Here is a 7288-nt window from a genome sequence, read left to right on the forward strand (position 1 = left end):
TGCGTTGGCGCAAGGCAGAATCACAATCCAAGGAAATCAGCGTCCGAGCGCATTAAGAGATTGCGACTGCAAGGCTATGCGATCGTTTGTGTTTGCGAAAATCTGCTCAAGAAGGTGGCCACATAAGAGACGGCGCATCAAGGTGAAAGCTTAATAAATCACGATGGGACAGAAAGCTTATGACGATCGAATTCAAATTTAGTTGACAAGTTGTTAACGATACACTGTAGCAAGTACACTAAACTTTTCGGTGAAAATTATTCGACATATCAGACAGAGAATTAATGACATCCCATCAGTACAATCATTTGAGAGATAAAGCTTTTCACCCTGAAGCTCTATAAATACCGAAGGCCACCTTCGTTAAAGGAATTCAGTTTGGTTCTATTCCAGCTGAGCCATATAGAGAGTTCACCATACAGAATATAGTTAGCCGTTGTTCATATTTTTATTACACTTAGAAGGTGAAGGTGAGAGAAGAGAGAAAATGCCGGAAGATCGATCCTGGTCAACTCGAGAGAGTGCCGGGAAGCGTTGAGACTGGAGAGAGGACCGACTCTTACGAAAGCAAGAATATTCTTTTAGTAGAGTAGAGAAAAACAGTGTAAAAGCCTTGGAAAGCAAGAAATTGCTACCAGGCTCCCTATTTTTATTTCCCATTGTCATTCTATATTTTGATTTCATTTATAGAATGGAACCTATATTTCTACATCCGTTCACTCTCTTTACATTACGCATGAATAACTAAACTTTCGAATGGGTCGAGAAGTACTTAGCTAGAATGACCTAAAATATTCATTATATGCGATCATCTTGTCTTATGTTGCGTCCATCACCCATTTAGAGCTACTCGAGAGAGAGTCTAAAGAAAGAACCTAAGACTTGAGAGAGCTAGTTAGAATCTGGACTTAAGAAAGCAAGATTATATCCACATAAGCAAGAGATGAGATAAGCTTTGTTTGCTAACATGCATCGCATGCACCCTAGAAATAGGTTATGGTAGTATACGGTCACCTTGGGTATGTGTGTATCATTCATCATCGCATAGACAAGAATAGAGGCTTAGACATAAGTCCTATAGACATCATCGCATATAACGCATGCGTTCTAAAACTAGGAGCTATAGCACTTGCTTTGAGAGATGACTTGCTATGTTTGTATGTAGCATGATCGCATAACGTGAATGCAATCTTAGAAAGTGTTAGCTAAAACTCTTCTCAACCTATTCCCCTGCATACTCATTGTATCTTTTGTATTATTAACTCTTTTCTCAATTCCGCCACATAGAATCTATACATTAAACAAACATACCAACCAATGCATTGTTTTATTGGTCACCACAAAGAATCTAAAATCATCATCGCATACTGTCTCCATAGTCCCTGTGTTCGACCCTGGGCTTATCAAAGCAACTTAGTAGGGTTTATACTTGGATCTTGTTAAGAAAACTTGCATGCACAACTCATACACCACCATCGCAATTTACACCATTATTTCATCGCATTAACCATACATAAAGTTTTTGGCGCCGTTGTCGGGGACTACGACAGTACAAGTTTGTTCTAACGGTAACTTTCTGATTTTCTTTGCAAACTTTCCATCTTTGTGCACTGCTTCTCCTTAGGTAAGGGATGAAGCTAAGGAGAAGTGGCCATTGTATGAAAGAAGGACAAAATATTGAGTCGGATTACGACCAGAGATTGAGAGAGCTTTCCAAAGAAGAAGAAGAAACAGCCGCCAACGACAACAAGAGAAAAATCCCAACATGGCCGAGCAACTAGAAGACAGAGCATCAAATGCAAATAATATCATGGAGAATCCCATCCTCTTGGCGAATGATCGCAATAGGCCAATCTGAGACTATGCTTGCCCAACCTTTATGATTTCTCACAAGGAATCATGAGGCCTGCCTTAGATGGATCGAGATTTGAAATGAAACCGGTGATGCTGCGATGATTCAAACTGCCAGACAGTTTGGCAGTAAGCGTAGCCAGGATCCGCACGCCCACCTCTGGAGTTTTATTGAGATCTGCAATACGTTTGTGTTCCCAAACATCTCTGCTGAGAAGGTTCGATTAACACTATTCCCATTTTCGTTTCGTGACCAGGCATAGAAATGGGATTATTCTCTCGAACCAAGGGAGATTACATCATGGGAATAGGTAATGGAGAAGTTCATGAAGAAGTACTTCCCCTCGATAGACAATGCCAGAAGCAAGAAGTTTATCACTAATTTTGAACAGGATATTGACGAATCGCTCAGTGATGCCTGGGCGAGGTTTAAAAGGTTGGTAAGAGATTGCCCACATAATGGCTTACCAGATTGTTTACAGATGAAAATTTTTTACCACGGTTTGAACCCTACATCACAGAAGGCTGCCAATGCAGCAACAGCTAGAGGTCTGTTTGACAAAACATATGATGAGGCTAAGAACATACTTGATCGCATTTCGAAAAATCACGAAGACTGGAGAGAAAGCGATCAGAGACTAAGAATTAAAGACAGCGACGCAAATAATGGGGCCATCGCATCCCTGAAAAACCAAATGATGACAATGATGAATTTGATACAAGGAATCGTAATCAGCAGGCCAGGAACGCAAAGGAGGCAGGTCAACGCAATCAACCAAACGAGCGCAAGTTGTGCTACTTGCAATGAAGGCCATCTAATGGAAGAGTGTCCGAGGAACCTACAGTCTGTCTATTTCATGAATAATAATCCATTTTCCAACACGTACAACCCTGCGTAGAGAAACCACCCTAACTTCGCATGGAAAAATCAAGAACAAAATTTCCAACCAATGGCGCAAAAAGAAGGGCCACTAGGATTTTTCCCACGAACAAACTATCAAATGCAAAATCAAGCTAACAGTTTACAGGCGCTGCAACCTTCATCTTTGGAGAGCTTACTGAAGCAATATATTGAAAAGAATGAAACAATGCTTCAGAACCAAACGACGTCTATTCGTAATTTGGAAATTCAGATAGGACACATTGTGGGCGAACTCAAGAGTAGGCTGCAAGGGACACTACCGAGTTCAACAGAACTCCTGCGCAATCCAGGGAGTATGGGAAAGAAGCAATGCCAAGTTGTGACATTGCAAAGTGGAAAGACAGTGGCGGAGGAGAAAAAGGAGCCAAGCCGGACTGCTCCAATTGCGATGGAACCATAGACCCCGTTGACTCAAGAAGAAATAGAAGAAAAGAAGGCGATGGAACCGGAGATTGCGTCCACTTTGAAGTCGAAAGAACAAGGAACCGTGAAAATACAGCTACCACCATTCCCCTAGAGACTTAAAAAGGAGAAAAATGATGAAGTGCAGTATAAACGCTTCATGGACATGCTGAAACAGTTGCATATTAACATTCCTTTCTGATAACGGGCAGAAATGCACGTTATCATAATGCTATGATCTTAAACATTGTTGGATTGCATTGATGAAATATATTACTTTGCGTCCATTAAGCATCAATTTCGTAGTATTGTGGTCGCATGCGTTCAGCACATTAGAACTATTGATTTTTGTATTTTAGTGCAGAATATGCGTTAACGCAATGTAAAGATTGCGATCATAGGAATTCATTGGTCGAGCGCAACTTCACCGCAAGGCTTTTTGTTGATCGTGCTCGCAAACATTCGCCCGAGAAAGATCGTCGAAACTTGGCCAGCGCAACATGGTGGGCGCATCTGGGTGAAAGACTAATTAAGAGCGATGGGACAGAAAGCTGATGACAGTCAAATCCAAATTAAGTTGACAGCCGATAACGGTCACAAAGTACATTCACCTTTATCGATAACAATCATTCAGCACATCAATCAGGAATTAAAGATGTCCCATCTGTACAATCGGGGGAGAGAAACCGCCTTTCACCATTGATGCTCTATAAATACCACGTGCATTCTTCAGAAAAGGGGTTCACCGTTTTTACAACCAGTTGCTTCTGTTCATAATTTTCCTTTCCATTTAAGGCGGAGCAAGAGAAGAGTGGTGGCGCCGGAGATCGCTCAGGGCAACTCGAGAGAGAACCTTGGGGCGTAAGAGCAGAGACCGGGCCAACTCTTGCGAGAGCGAGATTATCTTTAGAGCACGATTAGAAACAGTGTAAATGCCTGGCAGCAAGAAATTACTACCAGGCTCTTTATTATACTTGCATTGTTATTTGTACTTCATCTTCATATCTATTCAATGGAAGTTCTATTTCTACATCTGCTCACTCTCTTAATACGCATGAGTAAGTAAACTAGTTGAATGGGTTGAGAAGAACTAAGCTAACATGACCTAGGAAGTTCATTGCTTGCGATTGTCTTGTTTTATGCTGTGCAAAATACTCTGTAGAGTTACTCGAGAGAGAGTCTAAAAAAAGAACCTAATGTCTCGAGAGAGGTAGGTTAGAATCTGGACTCGAAAGAGTACGATTAGGCTTGCATAAACAAGAGATAGGGACTTAGAGATAAGCTCTGTTTGTCAACTTGCATCGCATGCATCCTAGGAATAGGAACGATATTATGTGGTCGCATATTTGTGTGGATGTCATTTTGTCAATGCATAAATAGGAATAGAGGTTTATGTGTAAACCCTGTAGACTTATCGCATATATATCACATGCGTTCTAGCCTTAAGAGAGTGAGAAGATGTAGAAATAGAACTTCCATTGAATAGATATGAAGATGAAGTACAAATAACAATGCAAGTATAATAAAGAGCCTGGTAGCAATTTCTTGCTGCCAGGCGTTTACACTGTTTCTACTCGTGCTCTAAAGATAATCTTGCTCTTGAGAGAGTCGGCCTGCTCTCTGCTCTTACGCCCCAAGGTTCTCTCTCAAGTTTTCCTGAGCGATCTCCGACGCCACTACTCTTCTCTTGCTCCGCCTTAAAATGGAAAGGAAAATTATGAACAGAAGCAACTGGTTGTAAAAATGGTGAACCCCTTTTCTGAAGAATGCACATGGTATTTATAGAGCATCAATGGTGAAAGGCGGTTTCTCTCCCCCGATTGTACAGATGGGACAACTTTAATTTCTGATTGATGTGCTGAATGATTGTTATCGATAAAGGTGAATGTACTTTGTGACCGTTATCGGCTGTCAACTTAATTTGGATTCGACTGTCATCAACTTTCTGTCCCATCGCTCTTAATTAGCCTTTCACCCAGATGCGCCCACCATGTTGCGCTGGCCAAGTTTCGACGATCCTTCTCGGGCGAATGTTTGCGAGCACGATAAACAAAAAGCCTTGCGGTGAAGTTGCGCTCGACCAATGAATACCTATGATCGCAATCTTTACATTGCGTTAACGCATATTCTGCACAAAAATACAAAAATCAATAGTTCTAATGTGCTGAACGCATGCGACCACAATACTACGAAATTGATGCTTAATGGACGCAAAGTAATATATTTCATCAACGCAATCCAACATTGTTTAAGATCTTAGCACTATGATAACGTGTATTTCTACCCGTTATCATTTTCACTGAAGCGATTGAAAAAATCCCCAAGTATGCGAATTTTCTGAAGCACTGGTAAGTTCGCAATGGTGGCATTGACGCAAAGTTCAAAATCCATAATTCCATCGAAAATGCGCGACCCTGGAAGTTTCACAATACCCTGCTCAATTGGAGGGTTATATATCGGTAAAGCGCTTTGCGATCTCGAGGCCAACATCAACTTAATGCCCCTTTCGATTTTTAAGCAGCTGAATATGGGGCAGTTGGCGCCCACGATTGTGACTCTCCAGCTAGCTGATAGATCCCTTGTGCATCCAGAAGGGAAGGTGAAGGATGTCTTGGTCACGATTGAAAAATTTATATTATCGACAGACTTCATCATTCTGGATTATGAAGAGGACAAGGATGTACCCATCATACTGAGGCGACCATTTTTATCCACTGGTCACACTCAAATTGATGTGTACAAAGGAGAGATCATACTGAGCGTGAATGGATAGAAGCTCAGGTTTGATATTATCAGAGCCATGAAATATCCGGAAGAAGAATACCTCACTAAATCCGATGAGGAACCTAGTTTGAATGAAGAAGAAAATTCTGAAGATGAAAATTAAGATGAGGAAGCGACCACATCCATAGTAGCCTGTAATGTGATCATAAGAACAACAACCAAAGAAGACAAGCTGACAATGAATGAAGAAAGAAAAACACCAAAATCATCCTTAGAACAACCACCAATAGTAGAGCTGAAAACCGTTCCAAACCACCTAAAGTATGCTTTTCTTGGGCAGAATGAAATGCTTCCAGTAATAATTTCCTCTTCACTTCATGAAGATCAAGAAAATGTGCTGCTGAGCATCCTGAGAAAATACATAAATGCAATTGGCTGGATGCTAGCAGACGGTAGCCCCGCATATTGCATGCACAGGATTTGTCTTAAGGACAATAAAAAAGGATCGATTGAACATCAACAGAGGCTCAACCCTGTGATGAAGGAGGTCGTGAAGAAGGAGATAATCAAGTGATTAGATGCAAGGATTATCTATCCAATCGTTGACAGCATGTGGGTCATCCCCGTGCAATGTATGCCAAAGAAAGGAGGGATGACGTTAGTCCCAAATGCAAACAATGAACTAATATTGATGAGGACCGTCACTGGCTGGCTGATTTGTATGGACTACCGCAAACTGAATGCAGCGATAAAGAAGCATCATTTCCCTTTACCTTTTATCGACAAAATGCTAAACCGCCTAGCTGAAAATGATTACTACTGCTTCTTGGATGGATATGCCGGCTATAACCAAATCATGATTGCTCTTGAATATCAAGAGAAAACCACATTCACCTGCCCCTATGGAACATTTGTGTTTCGACGCATGCCATTCGGCCTATGCAATGCACCGAGAACTTTTCAGAGGTGTATGATGGCCATCTTTTCTGAGTATCTTGAATATTCTGTAGAAATTTTCATGGACGACTTCTTAGTTTATGGGCAAACATACGAAGTCTGTCTCAACAATCTAAAGAAGATATTGAAAAGATGTGAAGAGACGAACCTTGTGCTAAACTGGGAGAAATGCCATTTCATGGTGAAGGAAGGTATTGTGCTTGGGCACAAAGTCTCCAAGGATGGGCTGGAGGTGGACAAGGCGAAGATTGAGACCATTGAAAAGCTTCCACCTCTAGGGAATGTAAAGGCTGTCAGGAGCTTCTTAGGATATGCTGGCTTTTATCGACGTTTTGTGAAAGACTTCTCAAAGATTGCACGACCATTGAGTGCGTTGCTGGAGGCAGAAAGAACATTTGACTTTGATGATCAATGCCTCAATGCATTCAAGAT

The 7288-nt window shown here is 41.3% G+C and overlaps 1 non-coding gene across 1 annotated transcript; it reads right to left on the bottom strand.

Annotated features, from left to right (window-relative positions):
- Nucleotides 1–2210: 2210 nt before the first annotated feature.
- LOC120082293 (small nucleolar RNA R71) lies at nucleotides 2211–2317 on the bottom strand. The gene has a single exon (XR_005483124.1). It is a non-coding gene; the product is annotated as a small nucleolar RNA R71 (small nucleolar RNA).
- Between the last annotated feature and the right edge of the window lie 4971 nt (nucleotides 2318–7288).

The sequence above is a fragment of the Benincasa hispida genome, chromosome 7 (genome assembly GCF_027475165.1).
Source record: "Benincasa hispida cultivar pf3 chromosome 7, pf3_genome.v1.1, whole genome shotgun sequence".
Lineage (NCBI taxonomy): Eukaryota > Viridiplantae > Streptophyta > Magnoliopsida > Cucurbitales > Cucurbitaceae > Benincasa > Benincasa hispida.